We start from the raw sequence: 25935 nt of genomic DNA, 5'->3' as shown, positions 1-25935 counted from the left end.
AACCATCCAGAACACCCTAGCAACCATATAGAAACACACTGGCATTAAGACAGTGAATTTGCAAGTGCGAATGCCATTTGCATTTCCTTCAGTTCCTCCTTTTAATGCTATGACAGTACATGCAGGTTTTTGTATGGTGCTGTCCATGGTGCTGTTGAGTCCTAGTGCTGAAGTGCAGGACAGGTCCTGACCTAAATAACACCAGCGATTTCCTTTGGTTTCTACTAGACACTTGGTATAAGTGAGACGACTCACTAAATAGACTGTGTAAAACAGCGCAACTGGCACGACAATGACATCAAACCAAGCGGCAACCTCCCGCAGTTTCTCTTGAAGCCAATACGTAAGTGACTTAAACTGCAATTCATCGACTAGCCGCTAGGGACAGGCTCCAGAAGGGAGCAGAATCGCATTGAGCCCCATGTTAAAATGGCCAACTTTACAGCAGAAAAAGCATGTTTACAGCATGGTACAAATTATAGTTTTGGTCTATACGGCTAATTTTGCCCTTCATGACAACTGTGTGTGTGTGTGTGTGGGGGGGGGGGGGTTATAACTCATTCGTTTACATTATATAAAGCCTTAAAGTTCTGCATAAGTAAGGGCGTGGCCACTTTGAGTGACAGGTGGATAGCCATTTATCTGCGGTCTGTTAGTCCTTGCGTCACCTCAGCTCCACCCACGTCCCGCCTCTGCCCATTTTCTATTATCCGGGAGTGACGCATGGTGACGCCCTGCCAAGATGGCAACGGCCAGCTCGTCCCTACTTTGCGGTTCAAAACTGCTCTTCAGAACCCTATGGGTGACGTCACGGACACTACGTCCATATTTTTTTAGAGTCTAGGCATTGAACATAGCGTAAGCGTTTTGAACTGCGAGAGGCGTTACACTTTCTTCGTCAGTTGAATACGGAAGACGGTCCACCGGAAGCTAGATATTTTACTTTATAACGTGTTAATATGGATATTTTTCTTACACAAACACATCAATTCGCTTCAGAAGGCCTTTATTATCCCCCGGAGCCGTGTGGATTACTTTTATAATGGATGGATGCACTTTTTTGGGCGTCAAATTTTGGGCTGTCATTCACTGACATTATAAAGCTTTGAAGAGCCAGGACATTTTGTTATATAACTCCGATTGTATTCGTCTGAAAGAAGAATGTCATACACACCTAGGATGGCTTGAGGGTGAGTAAGTTATGGGATTTTTGGGTGAACTATCCCTTTAAAGACTATTCTTTGTTTGCGTTCTTCATTGTGCGCTTTATTAATACAGTCACTTATGACAATTAGAGATGGAAGGCTTTTACCAAGTTTTTACCCTACATTTTTGCTTTTTCTAAAGACAATGCTACACTCTAAAAAAAAAGGTTCTAAATGGCACCAAAAATAGTTCTTGTCTCGTAATCATAGGGGATCCTTTTTAGGTGCTATATTGCACCAATTTTGGTGCTTCAGTGGTTCTTCAGCAGTTCTTCAGAGGTTCTTCACCGGTTCTTTGACTAAGGTGCTATATAGCACCAAAAGTGGCTCCTCTATTATTACGACGAAGAATCATGTTTGGTGCCATATAGAACCTTTTTTTTTTAGAGTGTAGTTGTGCTCTGCTATTTGCCTTGCTAATGTATCCTGAGTGGTTGTTTGCATTTTGCTATGTAGTTGCCAGGATGTTTTGAGTGGTTGAGAGCCTACCTTTAAGTCTCTGACATTCTGGTCTCTAAATATGGCTCAAGTCCCTCCTTCAAGTCTATGTAATTTCTGCATTCAGTATATTTTTGAGAATCTTATATATCTAGTTTCTTTGAAAAGTAATGCATCCCATCAACCAGCTGTCTGCAGCAGAAATAGTACAGAATGTTTGTTCATATCACCACGAGCAATAGTAATAGTGTCACACTGTAAACAGACATAACCCGCTGAGTGCAATTAAAGAGTTAATTTAGTCCACAGAGAGCACTAATCACAATAGTCCTGGAGGATGATGAATAAATCCAAACCACAGATGATAAGGCTGACTAGATTTAAGACACCCACACACTACAAGATAATCAATTTTGGGCCCAATTCTCCCCTTCCGACAGTCCTGGGTTAAATCCAGATTATCTAAATGATTCTACAGATTATTTTCTCAGATTTTCCTGTGGTGTGATGTGTGTTAAAAACGACTGAATCTGCTCGGAAGAACGCTCGGAAGAACTCTCTCAAATCAGAAATCCTGCTGTGTGTGAGGAACCCCAAGGACAAACGCACATGCGCTCTGTAGATTGTATCTCATCTTTGATCACCAAAATGATATGTGAATTTTTTTTCTACATGCCCTAAAATAGCTTGAATGTAACTCTACACCCTTGTTTCATTTAGTATACGTGGACCATGAATATGCAAATTAGCCTCGCCTTCACTCACACACAACAGCTCAGAGATCAACTCGCAAAACTTTACTGAGGTAAACGCTGCACAATGGCAATTGGAAATACTGGTTTAATTCAGCCATATATGTTTAAACCAGAAGCTGATTCAGAAGAAGAGGAAGAGTGAATTATACAGGGGCGTATACAAAGTCGATGTATCATAATGGTAACGCGTTTTATGTATCGCTCTCTACAACATTGGACACATAACGGTAATTAATATGATTAGCATTGACGGCTTGTCGGCTAATAATGTGTTGATAATGTTAAAAATCAGTATCCTTAGTAACGCTTTTGGACCGGCTTCACACCGCATGCGCAAGCAGTGCGTTGGCAGGGCAGGAGCAGTACATATGGAGAGCGGGAGCCGCGCGCGCCCGTTGTGCAATCACACTGGCAGTGTTTGTCTCGCGCAGCTGAACCGCGGTTCGTGTATTGCAAATACAGACAAATATTGTCCATTATGTCACATTTTCCGGTCTTCTCCTCCGACCCCGGTCTGTCTCGAGCTTTGATTTATGATGGTCAGCATATATGTGCTGCAAATGCGACAATTTTCATCTCTTTCTCACACACGTGCATATAACATGTTGTATATAAGTAGTTCACATGATAAATGTAACATTAAAGTGAAGATATGCTTCTAGTTTTAATCATTTAAACAGGCTTTTGAAGTTTGGACTGGATGTCATGGTGATCGTGAAACACACGGGACACTTCATTACATGATTTCATGGTGAAATTTGTTATTTTCCATGTTAATCAGTTCAGTTTTGATCAAGAACAATCAACTGTGGCTTTAATTCAGCGCGAGCAGCTGCAAAAATAGACTCGGCGCCGAAACGATCGCGGCACTGCTGCTTCTGCTCTGCTACGCGCCGCCTCTGCGTGCGGTGTGAATGCTCTAATCTGTTAACATGGGCGCCGGAAAAAATATGCGCTGCCTATGCCCTGCTAACGCGCGCAGTGTGAAACTGAAAGGCATATACTGTAGTTCATCACAACATCGTTATATACAATACATCACATAATTCACCCACTAAAGGCCTACTGCTAAACGTACAAGATTTTTCATATCAACAGAAAAATATACCAGGATAACCTGGGTTCACTTGAGATTCCCCTGTTTCGCAGTTAATGATATGCTAAAGCCCGCCCGCCCGCACGTTGACAGGATCGGAAACAAGTTTGTGACGTAAAAGAAACACCAGCAATTTCAAACCGCGTTTTTGATCTGTTTTTCACTGCAGTTTTAAGGAGAAAATACTCAGCAATTGTGTTGACTTATGCATTTGCATATGGTTTGTCTTAAAGCATATTAAAAACACCACATAGCAGTGGCGGCTGGTCAATAGAGGGCGCTGGGGCGCCACCCCCATCAAAATTCCAGAAATATACATGTATATAAAAATGATATAAAAATGAAATAAAAATAAAATAGTTTACTCATACGATGTGCCGGCTGTTAGTAAGAGCCTCAGCATTTAATAAAAACTGGCTTTGATCGGTTAACTATTTTATATGTTCTTCAATATGTTTCATGCGGTTTCATGCGCGAGGGACGCCGGACAAATGGATGTCTATCTGAGTCCAAAAATATAAGGGCAGCATGTGACCTGAAGCTGGTCTCTTATTGGTTTCTTAAAGATCCTCCTCCGAACGTAGGTCGCTGCGTCCCTGGCAAATCAGAATTGGATGCGTGTTATTTTATCCAATCTGATTGGTTCTTGTCTCCTGTCATTCAACTTTCCATTCTTGGCCACTAAAGCGAAAGTGTGTGGGCGACACAGTCACTCCGACTCCGCCAAAACCTTGTTAGGATGATCACTTTCGTAGAGATGGCAGTAGTTAAACCAAATTCTTTCACAAGGCATTCGCTGGAAGAAAAAAAAGGATAAAGGATCCCGGACCAACACAATTTACAAATACGCGCTTGTTATGAGAAACGTAGGTGGCTGGCTGGATGTGTTGTTAGCAATGCCCTTTATTGCTTTCCTTGTCTTTTATTTCAATGTGTCGGTACTGAAGTTTTGTGGACAACAATGGGGGTAAGAGACTGAACAATGCAAACGTCATGACACTACTGAGAAATTTGTCATTGAGAAATTTGCTGGCCAGAAAGAAAGGAGAGCTAAATTTATGTTCAAGTAGTCAACATACTAGTCTTTTGTTGCTGTTTTCTTTTGTTTTTCCTTTCCTCATTCAATTATATGTGGGAAATGAATGTGTAAAAAGATAAAAGTGAAGACACTGTTTTCTCTTTAACGCTTGAATTTAGTCAACATGCATCTTGATACTGACGCCCCAAAAAAAAAACGCCCCCCCAAAAATAATTATCACCAGCCGCCACTGCCACATAGACATATAAATGACATTAAAAACAACTTGATTTTCACCACAGGGGGTCTTTAACAGTTTTGTTAGTGTGGAGTGCCGCAATGTGACCTATACAGCACACCACACACACTAACAGATTCCATTCACAAACAAAGGGAGTCCCGACTGTGTACAAAACAAATCTCTCACGGTCAAATGTGACTTTAGAGTAATCAAACATGGCAGACGACGGGCAAGAAGAAATGGTACGATACTAGTCTTTGGACTGCTTCTGCAGAAATGTGCTGGAAAAAAAGAAAAAGTTTGGATGACGTTGTGTTATGCTTCCATCTTCCGTCAGCTTGCTTTCTGATTGGGTATCAATTCGTTCCATGTGACAATCTTTACTGTATTAAACGCTGCACAATGACAAGTGGAATTACTGGTTTAATTTAGCCATATATGTTTGAACCAGAAACTGATGAATAAGTGGAACAGGATTTGCTTCCCATACCCACATACAGGAAACAGGAAACCCTTTAAAGTTACATAAAACACTGTTTTAAAACATTTAAGTATATGTTGTCTGAGCTATATTAACCCCCCAAAAAAGAGGCGCTTTTTGATATTTTTTTGGTTATAAATTAATTTTTTAAAGTGTATATCTTTAGCACCCTGCAGTTTTGGCTGTTCCAGCATATGTCTAGCCTAGAAATCGAGACGCACCCTAGCGGCAGCAAATCTAATTTCAAATCTAATTCCTCACATCAAGATGTTCGGTCTGGCTTGTCAGGCTAGCATATGTCATCAAACATTGGAAAAAATTATTTTGTGCCACTGGGAACTATTGCATTTATACCACTAAATATGGAGAGATTTGGGTAGGCAGAAATTACATAAAAACTGTAATATTCCTCCATTTGAATAAAACTTGGATACAACATGATAGAGATAAAAGTATTTTTTTCCAGTATTTGCTGCCAAACTGTCTGCAGAGTTATACACTTTCAAAAATTAATTTATAACCAAAAAATCAAAAAAGCTCAGACGACATATACTGTTTATCACTTTTGCACCTAGTGCCAAATCCAGGCAGAAATCCCCAAAAATAGTCCCAGAGCTAAGGAGGTAAAAATCTTTAAGTGTGGGCCAGCCTTTTGATGCTAGAATTTGAATAGGAAGAATTCAGTCTGGTTTGTAATCGAAAGCAGGGCCGTTTCTACCCATTTTGACGTCCATGCCAAAATCCTTATTGGCATTACTGGTATTAATTTTAATCCTTATTAACAAATACATATACATATCATTTGGAAATGTAATCCTTACTAACAAATATATACAAATACAATTTAGAAAAGTTTCCAAATTTACCGTAAACTACGTATAAAAGCTTGATCAGTCACATGAAAGTAACAAGAATAAATATTGATTCAGTGCGGTCTTTGTTACTCATTGACGCTCAAACTTCCCCTTTAAATAAAGCAACGCTATGCCCTCTGTATGACACTGTTTGCACTAAGCACTATTAGAAATGAAATCAATTGATTCAGCATTTCGATACCATCCATAAGGATGCATTATTATTATTATTATTATTATTAAAATACATATTAATTGGAAAAGTTCTGCAATCAGTAAAATAAACATTTTTGGACTTTTTAAAGGCTCATTTTGCCAAGGTAAAATCTATTCTAATCTAATTTATTTTTAATCATTTTGATTGTACACAACTAATCTACTAACCTCAATTGAAAGTAGCGACTTGACCCAGGCTCAGGGTGATGGCAGTCACGCTGTGTTTTGCATTGAAGTGTATCCCATAATTACAGTGGGCAAGATTAGCCAACAGCGCAGCAGTGAGCTCATTCAAACGTGCCAGCTATCGAGCGTTAATTCATTACTCAGTCTGCTCCAATCTATAGTTATCACTGGAGGTTCCATAGCACAACTTATTGAAATAAGCATTGATTTGAGAGAGCAGTCTGCGGTGGGGTGGAGTACTTAATTTATTGTTTGCAGTGTGCCTAATTATTGCTTTTGAAGTGTTTTCATACTCATTAACCAAGTCTTTTATTTAATGGCTGGAGAAGGGAAACCACATCATCATCAACCTAATGCAATGCTCAGTAAAGTTGTCTGACTCCTGCCTTAAAGGAACACTCCACTTTTTTTTGAAAATAGGCTCATTTTTGACTTTCAGTTGAGTTTGACCATTTTCGAATCCATTCAGCCGATCTCCGGGTCTGGCGGTAGCACTTTTAGCATAGCTAAGCATAGATCATTGAATCTGATTAGACCGTTAGCATCTCGCTCAAAAAGATTACCAAAGAGTTTAGATATTTTTTTTTTAGACTCTTCTGTAGTTACATTGTGTACTAAGACCGACGGAAAATGAAAAGTTGTGATTTTCTAGGCTGATATGGCTAGGAACTATACTCTCATTCCTGCGTAATAATCAAGGAACTTTGCTGCCGTACCATGGGTGCAGCAGGCGCAATGATGTTACATAGCACCTGAAAATAGGCTAACTTCCGTCAACATAACCAACGTGACAACTTGCTTGCACAGGGAGCGTGCTGGGGACCAGTGTTGGGCATGTTACTTAAAAAAAGTAATTTGTTATAGTTACATGTCACTATAGTAACGCTATAGTAAACTATAGTATAGTTAGTAACGCCGTTTATCTATAATGTCGTTATTCCCATCACTGCTGTGGACTATTTTCAGGCGCTGCGTAATATCATGCGCAGGAATGAGAGTATAGTTCCTAGCCATAAATGCTAAAAGTGCTACTGTCAGTCTAATGCTGCGTTCACACCAAACGCGAATTGAGCGGCAAAATCGCGTCTACCGTGTCTAGTTTCACACGCGAACGTTTTGAATGCATTCGCGCGTCCACGCGTTCAAGGCACTCCAGGAGAAATATGTCATAAAACACCACTCTGCCTCTTTTCATTTTCATAAATATATATTAAGCATTAATAGCCACACAAATGTGGTCCAGGCAACTCCTACATTATCTTCATTGCATGTATATTTAAATATCCTTAAAATATAAAGTTATGAAACTTCTCTTTGCCCTCAGTCAAAACGATTTGGCAGACAACAAATTATAGATTCATGAGAGCAAAGATCGGCCATTAGATCTACTCAAGATGCACCACTACAGGACATCAGAGCCAGCGGCAAACGTTAGAAGGACTAGCCGAGGAAAGGCTGCCCTCGCCGGGGTTATGAGCGGTGATTGCCCGGTGATCGCCTGGATCTCACAACTCCAAAAACACAAGATTATTTTTTTTAAATAGGCGCTCTCTTTATAAATAAACCACAGATTTGTGCTTTAAACAACTACATTATCACCTGAAAAAGTCTTAAAACTACATTTTGTGACACAAAAGTTGTATTTTTAAATTATGCAGGGTTTCTCATCACGTCACTTGACCACGTGACCGCAACGAGCAGGCTCCTGATTGGTTAACGCGGCGCGAATTGACGCCAAAGTTCCAATTTTTCAACTCGAGCGTCAGACGCGAATTCGCTTCAAACGCGTGAATGCACAAAAGCACCATTCGCGTGTAACGCGCAAGACACTCAATTCGCGTCCAATTCTGGAACTGGACGCGCGAATGAGGCGGATTCGTGTTCTTCGCGCCGCGCGAAATACGCCTTCCGCGCCGCGGGACCTCCAGACGCGCGTCAACGCGCCTTTCCATTGACTTAACATTGAAATCACTCGCGTCAGACGCTCTATTCACATTTGGTGTGAACACAGCACTAGAGATCGGTTGAATGGATTCGAAAATGATAAAACTAAGTTGTTTAACTCTAGGGGAGTTGGAAAATGAGCCTATTTTTTTAAAAAGTGAAGTGTTCCTTTAAAGAGGGGGTCTAATGCTATTTCATGCATTCTGACTTACTTACAATGTTAAAGAGTTGGATTCTCATGCTAAACATGGCCAAAATTTCAAAACATTTGTTGGACGTATGACGGAGTATTTCTGTGCCAAATACACTCCTTCAGGATTCTAACAAGTTTCGGAAAGTTTTTTTCGAGTATGGCCCTGTATGAAGTCATAAAGGGTGGAATTCCTTGTATGTGCACTTCTCTTGGATGAGCGTGTGTGCACATCAGCGAGAGCAAGAGCAACAACGAGCTTCGTTCGGGTTACGGGCAGTGGTGGAAAGAGTACTGAAAAAGCATACTCAAGTACACTAACCTAAAGGATTATTAGGAACACCTGTTAAATTTCTCAAATTAATTATTTCACCTCTTAACTGGAGAAACACGATCGTCTCTGAGCTCCGCCATAACTTCCGGCAAGTAAAGTCAAATTTGATCGTGGTCATAGATGTATACGTAGATGCCTCATTAGCGACTGCACGGATCAATAGAATGAGGCATCTACTATCAATATATCTATGACCACGATCAAATTTGACCTTACTTGCCGGAAGTTATGGCGGAGCTCAGAGACGATCGCGTTTCTCCTGTTAAGAGGTAAAATAATAGCATAAATACTGCTCGGTTTCTCACAGAAACTGATCGTTTCACTAGATAAGACCCTTATTCATCGTCTGGTATCGTTTAAAGCCCTTTGAAGCTGCACTGAAACTGTCATTTGGAACTTGAACCGTTTGGAGCCCACTGAAGTCCATTATATGGAGGAAACCCCTGGACTGTTTTCATCCAAAACCTTAATTTATTTTCGACTGCAGAAAGAAAGACATGGACATCTTGGATGACATGGGGGTGAGTGAATTATCAGCAAAAGTTTATTTAAAAGTGAACTAATCCTTTAAGCTTTGTATTTAAACTGGGTCATTTATGTAGTAGAAATGTGAAATTATTTTTGAATTTGGTGCCTTCTAGACTGAGAAAAGATAGAAAATGTATTTTTGTCTCATGTAGATGAAAGACAACAATTCCCAGAATGCACTTGCTTCGCTGCCTTACGAGGCCACTCCATACACAGTTGTTTCGATCTTCATAGTAATACAATAATTTCGTTCAGTTAGAGAATAAACACTACAATTAAACTGAACGTGTCTTTTCAATAAAGTGTGAGTGAGCCGAACGAAAGTCACGGCACAGACTCAGTAGTGTCAGATTTCATTCATCGAAGAGCTGAGCAGAGCTGAGGTAACTTTACACGCCAGTCTGGTACGTTTTCAGATCGCATATGGAAGCTAAACTATCACAGTAATTCATTGAAAAGTTGAAACACTCACTTTGCTCTGCATCGCCCCGTTATGATTGTCTGTGCGGCCGTCTGTGTCTTACATTCTGTGAGTGAGATCTCTCCCCTATGGGCGGGTTGATAACATGCGGAACAGCTCCATCTAGTGGCTGTAGTCTTTAGCCTCTGGCCAAAAAAGCCTCCGATGACGCAAAATGACGATACTTGCGTCATTGGACGATTTTTTCCAGAAATAAAATGCATAATTCTCTCGTCTCAGGGGGATATGAGGGGGGAAAGTACCATAATTTGAATATACTACCGGGTTTCTACTGATACAAAGCCAAATGCTAAATCACTGAAGTTACCCTTTAATAAAGTACAATTCCTGAGAAAAACTACTCAATTACAGTAACGAGAGTATTTGTAATACGTTACTTTACACCACCGGTTACGGGGACCATTGGTAGCGCTGTCATTTTGTCTTTAGACCATGAAATCAACAATGTCACTAAAGAAGTGTGTTTCTGGTTGTGAGGGAATGATAACCTTGTTCAGCTTCCCAAATAACCCAGTGTTAAGGAAACAGTGGATGCAGTTTGTTTTTCCGGAGCAGTTGTGCAAGTGTGTTTGTTTGTTCCCAGTCACGAGTCTGAACTGCAGTGAAACCACATCAAAAATCTGTTTTGTTGGCAATCGGACGTATACGTATAGTGAATTCGAAGTTATCCAGGGAGTGTGTGTGTGCTTGAGATTATTTAGCTCCGCCCACTGGACGCCTTCACGAGTTCGGCTATTTTCAGATAGAATCGGTACAGCGTATCTGTCTTTTATAAATATGATCAAACTAAAGACTCTTCGGAGCTATGAAGGATGCAATACTACTAAGATTAATATGAGATTGGCAGAAACTGTGTGTGTTATGCCCCCTTTAATAAAATATTAGCAGAATATATGTTATTTATAAAAGCTATATATTTTAAAATGTAACTTTCTCTTAAACCTGTAAGAACTCTACCGCAGAGTTTGACTACCGCAAACCTTAGTAAATCATTCATGTTGCATGATTTATTTAAATATTCTGCTTCCATATTGCATGGAAAAATATTGCATATTGCAGGCTGCAAAAAACCTGCAACATGAAGGGAGTGAACTTTATCGACAATTTTAATCTCTTCTGGAGTCAGAGACAACTGTTTACATCAAATGGCCTCCACCCAAACAAACTCGGTGCAAGAGTGCTAAAGGACAATATTTATTTTTCCCTTCATCATCCTTCAGCTGTGTATGCTAACCCACTCAACCTGGATGGCACACACACACCAGTAAAGTACGATCACAGGACTTCATTTCAGCATCTGAATGGACATGCGGTTGATACACCCCACAAGGACAATGATAACACCACGCAGCCACAACAACCACTTCTCATGGACACACTCCCAGCAGAGCCCCGCCCTCAGAGCTCACCACAGACACACTGTGACAGTAACATCTCAGCCCATACTGTGGAGTCTGTGGAGGCACTGGTAAAAATGGGGACCTTCAGGGGTGAGACTGGTGAACTTTTACAACTTATATGTGATATAAGCAATAAGCTGGAAGAAATGTCACTCCTTGAACCGGACGATAACATATTGCAGCTTCCGGTAACACCAGAGAAACAGCCCCCCTCACCAGACATGTTATCCCGCTCTACAGCATCCCCGCTTCTGAGCTTCACAGAGAAAATGGATTTTGTTTATACTGGAAACAGACAATCACACTCGATCACTGCGAGCCCCCAGATATCAACCAAAAGGCGTCAAGCCCCACAACCACCAAAGACTGTAGGCCCAGCTCGCTCTGCCCCTCCTCCTGTGAGATTTCTTCGGTCACAACGCCATGGCACACACCCTCCTCCATCTGCACCAAAAACAACTGATACCAGCTCTCAGTGACGTGTTCTGGGTCCACGCAACGTCAACAGCAATCTTATCAAATGTTTACAAAACATGCGTGAATCCAGTGTGCCTGCTTCTTTCTCTATTTCTGTTCTGTTACGTGATAGAAAGTCCAAGGCTTTCTCAGGCCGTATGGCAAACCCATCTAATCTGCTGCCTGTTACTTATCAAACTAAGATTACTGTGGGGGGGAAAATTAAAATTAATACTGTTAAGTTAGCACTTTTAAACATCCGTTCACTTAAAAACAAATCATTTCTAGTCAACGACTTAATATCCACAAACAACCTAGATTTTTTGCTTCTAAATGAAACGTGGCTAGAAGACAGCTGCAGTGCAACAGTCCTCAATGAAACAGCCCCTCCTAACTTTACTTTTATGAGTGTCTGCAGACCAGTCAGAAGGGGTGGGGGGTCGCTGCTCTATTTAAAGATGTTTATCAATGTAAGCAAGTATCATTTGGTGATTATTTGTCTCTAGAATATCTGGGCATTGTGCTAAAAGGTGCACCACGCATCCTGCTTATCATTATTTACAGGCCTCCAAAATATTCTCCGGCCTTTATTGATGACTTTACAGAGCTGTTATCAGCAATCTCATCTGAGTATGACTGTTTTGCTATTGCTGGGGATTTTAACATTCACATTGACAATGCTGAATCCAGTACAACAAAAGATCTCATGACTGTTCTTAACACTTTTGATTTGACACAACATGTACACGGACCCACACATGATCGTGGACACACTCTAGATTTACTTATCAGTAAGGGGCTAAACATTTCATCGATAGTTATTAAGGATGTGGCACTGTCTGATCATTTCTGTATTTTCTTTGATATATGCCATTGAAACTAGATCTGTCTCTGTCAAAAAGAGATGCTTAAATGAGAACACTAGTGTGCTGTTTATGAAGGCTATATCTCTAACACCAAGCATATCTGCAGACTCTGTTGATTTTCTCTTTGACTCTTTTAACTCAAAAGTTAAGAGTGTAATTGATGATATTGCTCCTGTGAAAGTCAGAAAAAAGAGTGGCAAACAAAAAGCACCTTGGAGAAACTTAACAGCAGTGCAATTAATGAAAAGACAATGCAGGAAATCTGAACGCATGTGGCGAAAGACAAAACTTGTTGTCCATTACAACATTTATAAAAACAGTCTTCGTGCTTTCAATGTGGAACTAGGCAAAGCTAGACAGACCTTCATTTCAAATATTATAAATAGAAACATAAACAACACACGCACTCTTTTTGCTACTGTTGAGAGACTAACAAACCCCCCGAGTCACATTCCCGGTGAAATGCTCTCAGACAGCAAATGCAGTGAGTTTGCTTCCTTCTTCTCCGAGAAAATCATTAATATCAGAAATGCGATCAGCACATCCTTGAGTTGCTCTGAGGTGAGTCAGATCAGACCACAACCTCAGAAAATTATTATGACTGATTTTGAAGCAATTGATGGTAAAATTTTAGAAGAAACGGTACAGCACCTTAAAACATCAACCTGCGCCCTTGACACACTCACCACTTCTTTTTTCAAAAGTGTGTTTAACTGTTTAGAAGCAGATCTCCTAGAAGTGGTAAACTCCTCACTTCTTTCTGGGACTTTTCCAAACTCCCTTAAAACTGCAGTAGTAAAGCCTCTCCTTAAAAAGAGAAATCTGGATAACTCCATATTGAGCAACTACAGACCAATCTCAAATCTCCCCTTCATAGGCAAGATCATTGAAAAAGTTGTTTTCAGTCAGCTGAACAAATTCTTGAACTCAAACGGATACTTTGACAATTTTCAATCTGGTTTCCGACCGCATCACAGCACAGAGACAGCGCTCATAAAGATTATAAATGATATTCGCCTCAATACAGATACAGGCAAAACATCGATTCTGGTACTCCTGGACCTCAGTGCCGCATTCGACACTGTTGACCACAACATACTTCTTGACAGGCTAGAAAATTGGGTTGGGCTTTCTGGAATGGTCCTCAAATGGTTCAGGTCATACTTAGAAGGGAGAGGTTATTATGTGAGTATAGGTGACCATAAGTCTGAGTGGACGTCCATGACATGCGGAGTCCCACAAGGGTCAATTCTTGCACCACTCCTATTCAACCTGTATATGCTGCCACTCAGCCAAATAATGAAAAATAACAAAATGGCTTACCACAGCTATGCTGACGACACCCAGATCTACTTAGCCCTATCACCAAATGACTACAGCCCCATTGACTCTCTATGTAAATGCATTGATGAAGTTAACAGTTGGATGTGCCAAAACTTTCTTCAGTTAAACAAAGACAAAACTGAAATCACTACATTCGGAAACAAAGATGAAATTCTCAAGGTGAACGCATATCTTGAGGCTAAAGGTCTAAAATCAAAAAATCAAGTCAGAAATCTTGGTGTGATTTTGGAGTCAGACCTGAGTTTCAGTAGTCATGTCAAAGCAATAACTAAATCAGCTTACTATCATCTGAAAAATATTGCAAGAATTAGAAGCTTTATTTCCAGGCAAGACTTAGAGAAACTCGTTCATGCTTTTATCACCAGCAGGGTGGATTATTGTAATGGTCTTCTCACTGGCCTTCCCAAAAAGACCATTAGAAAGCTGCAGCTCATACAGAACACTGCTGCCAGGATCCTGACCAGAACCAGAAAATATGACCATATCACACCAGTCCTCAAGTCTTTACACTGGCTTCCAGTTACATTTAGGATCGATTTTAAAGTACTATTACTTGTATATAAATCACTCAATGACCTAGGACCTCAATACATTGCAGATATGCTGATTAAATACAAACCCAACAGATCACTCAGATCATCAGGATCAAGTCAATTAGAAATACCAATGGTTCACTCAAAGCAAGGAGAGTCTGCTTTTAGCTATTATGCCAGCCGTAGCTGGAACCAGCTTCCTGAACAGATCAGATGTGCTCCAACAGTAGCCACTTTCAAATCCAGACTCAAAAAACATCTGTTCAGCTGTGCATTTACTGAATGAGCTATGCCACCGTACGTCCGACTGATTGCACCATATCTTATGCATTTACTCAATGAGCTCTGTGCTTTGTCCGAACTGCTTGCACTTTAATTATGTTTCATTTTAACCCTGTTTTATTTTTAGTTTTTAATTATACTTTTATTTTTAATTATTTTTTATTTTGTTAAGGCTCTCTGGGTGGAAGAGGTTGAGAGACGGGGGAGCGATAAATCGAAATCCCTCCGTGCGAGGACGATCCGTTTAGATCTGCTCTGACGGATAGATCTGTATAGCCTTGGTGGTAAGAGGAAGGACCGTGTAGATCCGCTCTGACGGTCGTAGAGATAGCCATGGTGTTCCTGTCCAGGAAGATTTGTCTGTAAGGGTAATGTTTAAATGCACAGTTACCTGACAAATATTTTTTGAGTACTCCCTCCGGTGCGAGGAAGACCCGTTTAGATCTGCTCTGACGGGTAAAACATCTATAGAGAACGCCCTCAAGTTAGGCCAAGAAGATTTGTCTTAAGGGTACTGTCTAAACGCACAGTTACCTGTCAAATATTTTTAAAGTAAACCTGACTCTCCATTTTCTTCCACCCCAGATAGGGGATTTCATCTTTATTTTTATTTCCTTTTAATTTCCTTTTAATTCCTATTATAACTATTATACTATATATATTTTTATTTTATTCACTTATAACTATTTTAACTTCATTTCTGTGTAAAGCACTTTGAATTGCCACTGTGTATGAAATGTGCTATACAAATAAACTTGCCTTGCCTTGCCTTGCATCTGAAAGGCAAACTCTTACAAATGCATATGTAATGTGGTCCGCCGTAAAAACAACTCTATCCATGCCTTTTCATTGCTAATTTTTCACTGCGTGTTTTTATTAATCCTGACAGTACTTTTTTAATGACAAAAAAGGGTTTGCACTGGCATGAACATGAGTAAAATCGGGTTGGGGGACCTTTTTGGCCCTCCAGGCAAAGTCAAACGTGATGATTCCTATTGAAATTACTGGATTTCACACAAAATTTCACAGAGCAATGGTAAATGTGACCGACCCTTAAGAATGAGTTCATCAAAGGCTGGAAACAGCCACGGATAACTTAGGGAATTAGACCTTGAGTAGAGACACAGCAAGAGACAGAGAAGACCATTTATAATTCACAAGCTCAGACACTTAATTAGTGAAGCAACTTTCTGCATGTCAACTAACGCTGTGTTCTAACCAGACGTGACCTGATGAAGCGACAAACGATAAAAGCTATCTTTCCCATGCAAGTCTGAGGTTTTTGTCCTTATCAACCACAGCCATGATAAGTGATGAGGAACAGGACATTTTGTCACATTGGGTTCTATTTCTACCGAGATGTGCTTTTGCAATGCTGCTAAAACAATAATTATGAATTATAATACAATAAAAATGTAACTATGTATAGTCAGAATACCTGGCAGGTTTTGAATGGCTGCTAAGGGAAACATGCGTTTTGCTTTATATTTTATACATGGTTAATTGTTCCTGCTCAATCATTTGCAATAAAATACATTTAAATATCTGTCAAGCCCCCAACAGTTCCAATTGCAAATGAATTAATCATTTCCCAGTATCATATCATATATGCTATGCATTAGAATCCACTGTTCATGGAATGATATAACTACAGTATTAATAGTCTCAATCAGTATTCTAAATTACTTGATGACTTGTGAATATGAATGAGATTATAATTATAAAGGTTTTAAATCCAATTTCCAATTCAAGAAAAAGGAGGATCAAGCCCCTAGTAGTGCCCATGGTTTTTAAAATGAAATATTCAGTAAGCACAAGCAATGTATTCGAAGGGATAGTTCACCATATTTTGTGATGTTTTAGTTTATTTTGCTCATGCAATGAAAGTCAGTTGGGTCCAAAACAACAGTTAACCACAGTTGGGAGGAGGGAAAAAACCTGAGGCAATTTTGAAAATTTCTTATTGTATGTTATTTTAAGTTATGCAGATTTGGAACAACATGAGTGTGAGTAAGGGATGACTGGATTTTCAATTTGAACTATCCCTTTAACTGATGGTTAACTGATGGCTATGATGGTCATTTAGAAGGATATTAGGTCAGGCCAGGTCCAGGTTGGGTTCACTGTCTCTGGCTTTTTTGCTCGACGGAGGAAGGCAGCTTTTAATTACTAGATGTTGCTGTGTCACACACCAGCTCACTGCCATCACCACAGGCTGACAAACACGACTGATTGAGGCCTCAAACCCAGCGGATCGGCTGCATAAACTCTGCCTAATGAATTCCTGCCCGACGTTACTCCACCTCTGTCTCATATTAATAGTGATTAGTGACACTTTTGTAAGCTAATGCGGATTGCTGCTGGGGAGAGAGGGTGATGGAGGTGATACTTATTCAAGGGAAAGAGCAGAGAGGAGCAGATGAGAAGAATCGCTGCTGTGGTGGACTGCCGCTGGGACAATGTTGTCGTAAAACCACTAGACGGACGATGTGATTTATTGTGTGTGTGCAGATTGTGCTGCAACAGCAGTTCTGTGAACTATTTGATCAGCTGCTGAGGATTAGCTCCGGCCCTACTGTAATAAAGCATAGAACAGGGGCTACGGCCAAATGACCAAAATCACTCTACAATGAGCATAAATAGAAATAGATCTATCTATCTATCTATCTATCTATCTATCTATCTATCTATCTATCTATCTATCTATCTATCTATCTATCTATCTATCTATCTATCTATCTATCTATCTATCTATCTGCCATATATCTATCTATCCATCTGTCTGTCTGTCTGTCAACCTTTCTATCTATCCATCTGTCTGTCTGTCAACCTTTCTATCTATCTATCTATCTATCTATCTATCTATCTATCTATCTATCTATCTATCTATCTATCTATCTATCTATCTATCTATCTATCTATCTATCTATCTATCTATCTATCTATCTATCTATCTATCTATCTATCTATCTGCCATATATCTATCTATCCATCTGTCTGTCTGTCTGTCAACCTTTCTATCTATCCATCTGTCTGTCTGTCAACCTTTCTATCTATCTATCTATCTATCTATCTATCTATCTATCTATCTATCTATCTATCTATCTATCTATCTATCTATCTATCTATCTATCTATCTATCTATCTATCTATCTATCTATCTATCTATCTATCTATCTATCTATCTATCTGCCATATATCTATCTATCCATCTGTCTGTCTGTCTATCTATCTATCTATCTATCTATCTATCTATCTATCTATCTATCTATCTATCTATCTATCTATCTATCTATCTATCTATCTATCTATCTATCTATCTATCTATCTATCTATCTATCTATCTATCTATCTATCTATCTATCTATCTATCTATCTATCTATCTATCTGCCATATATCTATCTATCCATCTGTCTGTCTGTCTGTCTGTCTATCTATCTATCTATCTATCTATCTATCTATCTATCTATCTATCTATCTATCTATCTATCTATCTATCTATCTATCTATCTATCTATCTATCTATCTATCTATCTATCTATCTATCTATCTATCTATCTATCTATCTGTCTGTCTGTCTGTCTGTCTGTCTGTCTGTCTGTCTGTCTGTCTGTCTGTCTGTCTGTCTGTCTGTCTGTCTGTCTGTCTGTCTGTCTGTCTGTCAGCTAATGTCTGTTTGTCTTTCTTTCTGTCAGTCGCCTGTCCATCCATGTTTGTTCATCTATCTATCCACTTGCCAGTTTTTTGCTGTTTTACGTAATTTGACTTTGTAGTGTTTTCAATGTGAAGGTGATTGACAGCAGGAGTGTTATGAGTCACACAGATCTCTCTGCCCTCTGAGTAAACGGCTGTCTTCACTAAACGCTGAGGTCATGACAGTCTGTCTGCCAGTGATTTCACACACTCTCAAGTTGACTCCAGCTCGAGGAGAGGAACTCAATGCAGTGTTACAAGTCACATTTAGGGACAGACACACTTTTTCAACTTACAGATCATTATTTCGTTTCTTTAAAATGCTTACAGGGGTTTGCCAAAACCTGAAGCACCCAGATGTTTACTTTGAGTACATAGTATAAAAAAAATGTAATACATGCAATATCATTGCTCTGTACCTAGCAAATATAGACACAAATATATGCTAATGAAGAAGACAGTAATTACATCATCAAAATATACACCGATCATGCATAAAATTATGACAAGGTGAAGTGAATAACACTATTTATCTCTTCATCATGGCACCTGTTAGGGGGTGGGATGTATTAGGCATCAAGTGAACATTTTGTCCTCATAGTTGTTGTGTTAGATGCAGGAAAAATGGGCAAGCATAAGGATTTGAGTGAGTTTGACAAGCCAAATTGTGAATTTGAGTGAGTTTGACAAGCCAAATTGTGATTGCTAGACGACTGGGTCAGAGCATCTCCAAAACTGAGGCTTGTGTGGGGTGTTCCCGGCCTGCAGTGGTCAGTATCTATCAAAAGTGGTCCAAAGAAGGAACAGTGGTGAACCGGCGAAAGGGTCATGGGCAGTATTATGTATCACGTTTTCTTTTACATCCCGTGGATGGCCGGGTGCATGTGCATTGCTTACTTGGGGAACACATGGCACCAGGATGCACTATGGGAAGAAGGCAAGCCGGCAGAGGCAGTCTGATGCTTTGGGCAATGTTCTGCTGGGAAACCTTGGGTTCTGCCATCCATGTGGATTTTACTTTGACATGTACCACCTACCTAAGCATTGTTGCAGACCATGTACACCCTTTCATGGAAACGGTATGCTCTGGTGACTGTGGCCTCTTTCAACAGGATAATGCACCCTGCCACAAAGCAAAAATGGTCCAGGAGCACAACAACGAGTTTGAGGTGTTGACTTGGACTTCAAATTCCCCAGATCTCAATCCAATCGAGCATCTGTGGGATGTGCTGAACAAACATGTCCGATCCATGGAGGCCCCACCTCGCAACTTACAGGACTTAAAGGATCTGCTGCTAACATGTTGGTGCCAGATACCGCAGTACACCTTCGTCTAGTGGAGTCCATGCCTTGAAGGGTCAGAGCTGTTTTGGCAGCAAAAGGGGGACCAGCACAATATTAGGAATGTGGTCATAATGTTATGACTGATCGGTGAATGTAATGTAGAGCCCTGCATTTCAGCCTGAACCCGTGCCCGATGGGGAATAAGCAGGGCTGGCTCTAGCTCTTTGGTTGCCCTAGGCGAGATTGAGTTTTGCCCCCCCCCCCCCCCCCCCCTTAATTGTTAAGCCCACCGGCAACTATAGTTGCCAGTGTATAGTTGTAATTTTCCTTCTGTAAGTATTTTTTCTAGATATTATCCATGTTTTATATCTTAATGACACACAAGCAGACAACCAAATAAAGGATTTCAAGAAAGAAAAAAAAAGTATTAACTTCCTTCCTGTCACATGAGACTGCCAACTTCCTATCCCTACTTCCAGGGAGCACAACGAAGGCAAACCCTCCCAAAGAAAGGATATTTTCATGTTCCTAATAAGTATTTTTGTTGACATATATATATCAACATAATCATGAAGGTCTCTAGAATCATCCAAACCAAACAAATCTTACAACAGATCTATAGTTTTTAGTATACTTAGTCAAACATAATACATTTGATTATGAATAAAGATTGATCTGTTGAAAGCAGTTATTTTGAGTTAGATGCTAAATGTTCTCCTCTTATTCATGTTTGACATTGAAGGGGTGCATACAACATATTTGCCCACCGGCAACTATAGTTGCCACAGATTCAAATACGATTTTCAAGAAAAAATACAAAAACCTGGGGAAAATAAATGCAGAACATGCCATTCAGAAAAAATTGGGCACAAATGGGTTAAGTATTTATAAAAACTATACAAACAAAAATGCTCCTATAGTTACTCCAAGACTTAAAAAGCTAATTATGACTTAAATGATACACTCTAATAAATTGCACATACAAAAATGCTACAAAGAACGTTGGAGGATATTTAACAAATTATTATTCAAACTATGGATGAACAAACAAAAATGCTTTTATAGTAGTCACTCCAACACTTAATCAAGAAAATTAAGACTTGAAGGATCAACTGCAATAAATTGGTCATACACAAATGCTAGAAAGAATGTTCAAGGATATTTACCAAATATTAACTCCATAAACTGTGCAAAAACTCTCTTAAGCACCTGTAAAGACACTTAAGAAAATTATGACCCATAAACTGGATTAACTATACCCTCTACAAACAAAAGTGCTATTTTGTTTTAAAATTAAAATTTGGCTCGTCTGGATTTCCTTATTGTTCTCTGAAATGCGTAGTAATATGTAGATAACTAGCTAGCTAGTGATAGCTTAGTGACAGCAATGAAACATCCAATGCCGTCCAATATTAGTTGATAATATCGATAATACGAAGTAAATTTATTTAGTTTGACACCTTTATGGCTGAGATGAGAAGACTTACCTCTATACCAGGGTTTCCGTTGTCCGGTAATTACCGGACATTGGCCGGGAAAAAAATTAAATGTCCGACAAAATTAAATCTTTTCGGTCAAATTGTCAGATTAAAACTGCCTAATAATCCCGGCCCCGCCCCCCTAACACAATCTGAATCGACCGTTTGAAAGTTTTTAAACAACATCGCATGTTGCATTTCAAATAAAACGCACGCCTAACGGCTATAATATAGACCTAAACCACGAACTATAGAGAGACGTTTTAAATATGGCCAGGCCCAGGCAGACTAGCCTTAAAAGTTTTTTTCAAAGGCCAGACACGAAGGAGGATACTGAATCAGGAACGCCTGAAGCCTCAGATGTCCAGAGCCAGACAGCTCCGCCACCACCGGAGAAAAAGCTGAAGTGTAGGGCGTATCGGTCGGAATGGACTGACAAGTTCCCATGGCTAAGATGTGTGGTAGTTGATGGTAACGAAAACATTTTCTGTTCGCGCTGCGAAAAGGCAGGACGACGCAACGGATTCACAAGAGGGTCGAATAATTTGAGAATGTCATTTGTTTGTTCAAGTTCATTTGACAAGGAGTCATTTCACACGGTGGCCAATTTAAATGTTACCAACTAAATGAGACATACTGAGTTTATACATTTGCTTGTGTAACAACAATGCTATATTCGGATATGTTATGTGGGGAAGGGGGGTTGGTTTGTTAAACTATGAAATGTGCAACTAAAGTTAAAAAAAATGGTTGATTGACGCCAATCGGACGTTCATGTTTTTTTTTCCCCCGTCTATTTGAAAGTTAGGCTAATAAACATGTTGCATATACAGCCTGATTATGTCATTTTTTTAAGTTACATAAACTGCTTTCAGTTTTTCTCAACTTGAATAATTAAGAGGCGATATTTGACCGGCATATCATCAAAATGTCTGGAAAACGAAACCTCTGCCAGTCCCTTTGACCGGCACCATTTTTTTCTAGCGGAAACTCTGCTCTATACTGGGCTTTCTTTTGATCGTCTGCCTTTCTCTTTTTCCGTCCCTGTGCACTCGAGGGTTTAGACCGCTTCACTTTTGAAGAACACGCCAGTGATGAGCACTTGCCTGACCTAACGCCTGAACGCCTGTGCTCGACAATACTCACCATCAACTCAATCTAATAATCAGGTTAAGTTATTAAACGTGTGGCTGAGGGGGCGCCCAAGGATGATCATGTTTAATAAACAGTATGTTTTATTTCGCTTGTTTTAATTCTATGCTTAATGGGAAGTAAGTTTAAGGGCGCCACTAGAGGGCGCCCCCAACAAATGTGTCGCCCTAGGCAACCGCCTAGCTCGCCTTTAGCAAACGCCGGCCCTGGGAATAAGTACTTCGGGCCAGTTTTCACATCATACCTCAAACGCAAGCCGGACTTCAGGCCTTTTCTAGGCTTCTCCTTCATTTATGTTTTAGACATTCGTTAATTAAAAGAAACAATGAGATGTGCTGCACTGGTGCAAACAACATGGGACCATGCTACTCTGCGACTGTCAAGACTGGCTCGCGCTGTGTGTCCCCACCAGCAGAAGTAGCAGCGAGTGTTCCTTCGGCGCAGCTGCATGAGTTATGGCCTTTTTACAACTGGTCACTTCATTTGTTTTCTCTGACAAGATATCTATCCGATTGTGAAAAGACCAGGAGTAAATGCCTTCCGAAATTCTTTCGAGACGGATTTAAATCCGATCACTCAAACAAACCAATTCAGAAGGTGGTTTGGGATAGCCTGGATGCCAGCCGAACTTAACCATGCCCACAACATTTGAGGTCGGAAAGTTCGGTCTGGACTTGATCCGTTGTGGAGCTACTATGCTTGAACAAGAGCTGTTCGGACCAATCATATTGTCAGGCTTTATATGATGATGGACAGATGATCAACAGTAACGTAATCATGTACGTCACCAAAGAGCGCTTGGGCTGAATTTGTTCTAATCCTAAACAGAGAACTTGTTCATCTATATGCATTCACCTTTACTATTTCTCTCAAAAATGATGGTTGTGTTGGTAAGTACTCCGTGTATCCTTAAAATCTTTTTGACAACACTGGCAAAGATCATTTACACTCATCTTCTTCTTCCAGAGTGCGTGCAGTTGAATTCTGTTGACAACTATGCATCGCTCCGTTGCTCTGATTGGTTGTAGGTCTATCCAATTGAGCGCAGAGGCATTTTCTTTCCTGGTTCGGTTGAAACACGCCCCATAATCACAACCCAATGGAGCAGACTCAGACTCATATTATAGCTAGAATTGAGTATGACGACGTCAGGCTAGGTCTGGGATGCATTTCAGACGAAACTGGACACGTGTAAATGCATCTGGTTGTTTAAACCACATATGTAAATTTTACTACTGGCAAATTGTTAAAAAATAAAGCGTTTTATAGATTGTAGTCCGAAATGACGACGCTACTGCAACATGCAAACTGCCGCAAGAGAAGTAAGTCTCAGATGCTCATAAAAACACAATCATCTTCATTAAAACTAATGAGACTAAATGATCTCACCAGTGCTTAGGTCGCTCTTTCTCATATTGCGGTCTTTGATCTTGAAATTAGCTGATGAATAAATGAAATGCAGCTCATATCTGTTGCTTTCATTGACGTGAAAATCGGATTTATATTAATTTTGCGGAGAGGTCTAAGGTAAGACAACCTGTATGTTTTTATTTTACATTTTTTATTTGTTTAGATTGTGTAGCATGCTTCGTTTGCAAGCGCCGTTACGAGCAGCATCAGCCTGCCTCGACTTGTCAAAAATGCCTTTTTACTGTGGTGGTGGAGTTTAAACTAACATTGTGATGCTTGAAGTGTTTTATATCTATGGATTTTATTATAGGCAAGACAAGTCAAGTGTTGATTTGAGAGGTTAAAGCATTGCGTTAACTCACTGTCATAAAAACTTAAATTTAACAAACAAAATTTCTAAATTAACTTAATAAAGAAACAAAACCAAATGCTTTGACATTTAAAAACTAAACTGAACTATTTGAATGGCTGAAACAGTGTGTAATAGGGAGGATAAAATAAAATAAAAATATTTATTCGAGTCGGAATAGGGGCAAGATTTTTGATAAACTGTCGGAAACGGGCTGGGCTAGGGCCTGAGCATCTCGGGCTGTAATGTATCATATCCAATATTTGTCCTTCTGTGGTTCAAAACAACTAGGTACAGCCTTATTATCTAATTAGTCTAAGAACCGTTTTCAAGTCTTTAATCATCCTCTCGTTTGATGTTGAGAGAGAGAGAGAGAGAGAGAGAGAGAGAGAGAGAGAGAGAGAGAGAAATTCCTCCTTTGTGGAACTTCAGATCCAACTTGGATTGAAGTGATTGATAAACAAGAGGTAAGGCTTAGAAAACCTTTCAGGAAATTCCAGGAAATACTCAAAGTGAAACTGTTAACTATTCAAATACACTCACACAGCACACACAAGGCAGCCTAAACAGGCCCACTAAATGCATTATGCCTCAGTGACAATCCCTTTGACCTATGCAGAGTAGGAATATTAGATAAATCAAATAAATCAAATATTTGGACAGTACATTCCCACAGTCCCCTGGTCTCACCTCAAATATCATTCCCCAAGTGTTTCCATTAGCTTAGTATTTGGAATAGGACTCCTTTCATTGAAATGCACAGTGTTGCCATCTTCCTATAACTGCAGCTGAGTGTTTTATTGACTATTTGAAAATGGCTGGCAAATAACCCGCTGAGCGGGCAGAGACAGCCCACATGGCCATGGCCGTTAAAAGAAATGATTTGTTGAGTATGAACCACACTTAAACCTCACTCATGTCGTACAAGAGTGCAAATGAGCAGTCGTTTGGATGTGACAGGGAATGCCACGCGCTGGAACATAAAAATGGTTTTATAGGTGTAGAATCATCCCAATCAGATGTTTTTAAATCACTTACTGACATTCCTACATTATAAATGATTGCTCCAAGGGACGTTTGTGTGGTTACAAAAGCACAAACAGCCAAACACTAATGGGTCATTCTTAGGGTGCTATTTTCTAAAAGAAAATTTGGTCCCACTTTATATTAGGTGGCCTTAACTACTATGTACTTACATCAAAAAATAAGTACAATGTACTTATTGTGTTAATATTGTATTGTACACACTTTTGCTGATATTGAGGTGGGATAAGGGTAAAGTTAGGGACAGGTGTGGTGTTTAAGGGTACACTGTAAAAAAAATCAGGTCTCCAATTGAAAGATTTCTAGTGACCGATCACATCTAAATTTTTTAGTTGGCCAAATTGAATTTTCTTTGAATTAAATTGCATCAATTCACAGAAATTCAATTTGGCCAACTACATTTTTTTTTACAGTGTAGGGTTTGGGGTAAGGGAAGGGTCAACAGTCTAATTATAAATGTATTACTGATATAATTACATGCAGATATTTAAAAACAATAATAATTACAATGGAAAAACATGTATGTACAAAATAAGTGCATTGTTTCAAATTATTAACTTAAATGTTAGTACATAGTAGTTAAGGTCACCTGATATAAAGGGGGTCGGAAAATTTCAACAAGATGCAAAAGCCTCTAAAAGCCACTTCGGTCAAAAATGAAATAACGATACTGAGT

This window comes from Gobio gobio, assembly GCF_949357685.1.
Source record: "Gobio gobio genome assembly, chromosome: 23".
Lineage (NCBI taxonomy): Eukaryota > Metazoa > Chordata > Actinopteri > Cypriniformes > Gobionidae > Gobio > Gobio gobio.
The sequence above is the reverse complement of the archived record's forward strand: the minus strand, read 5'-3'. Positions refer to the sequence as shown.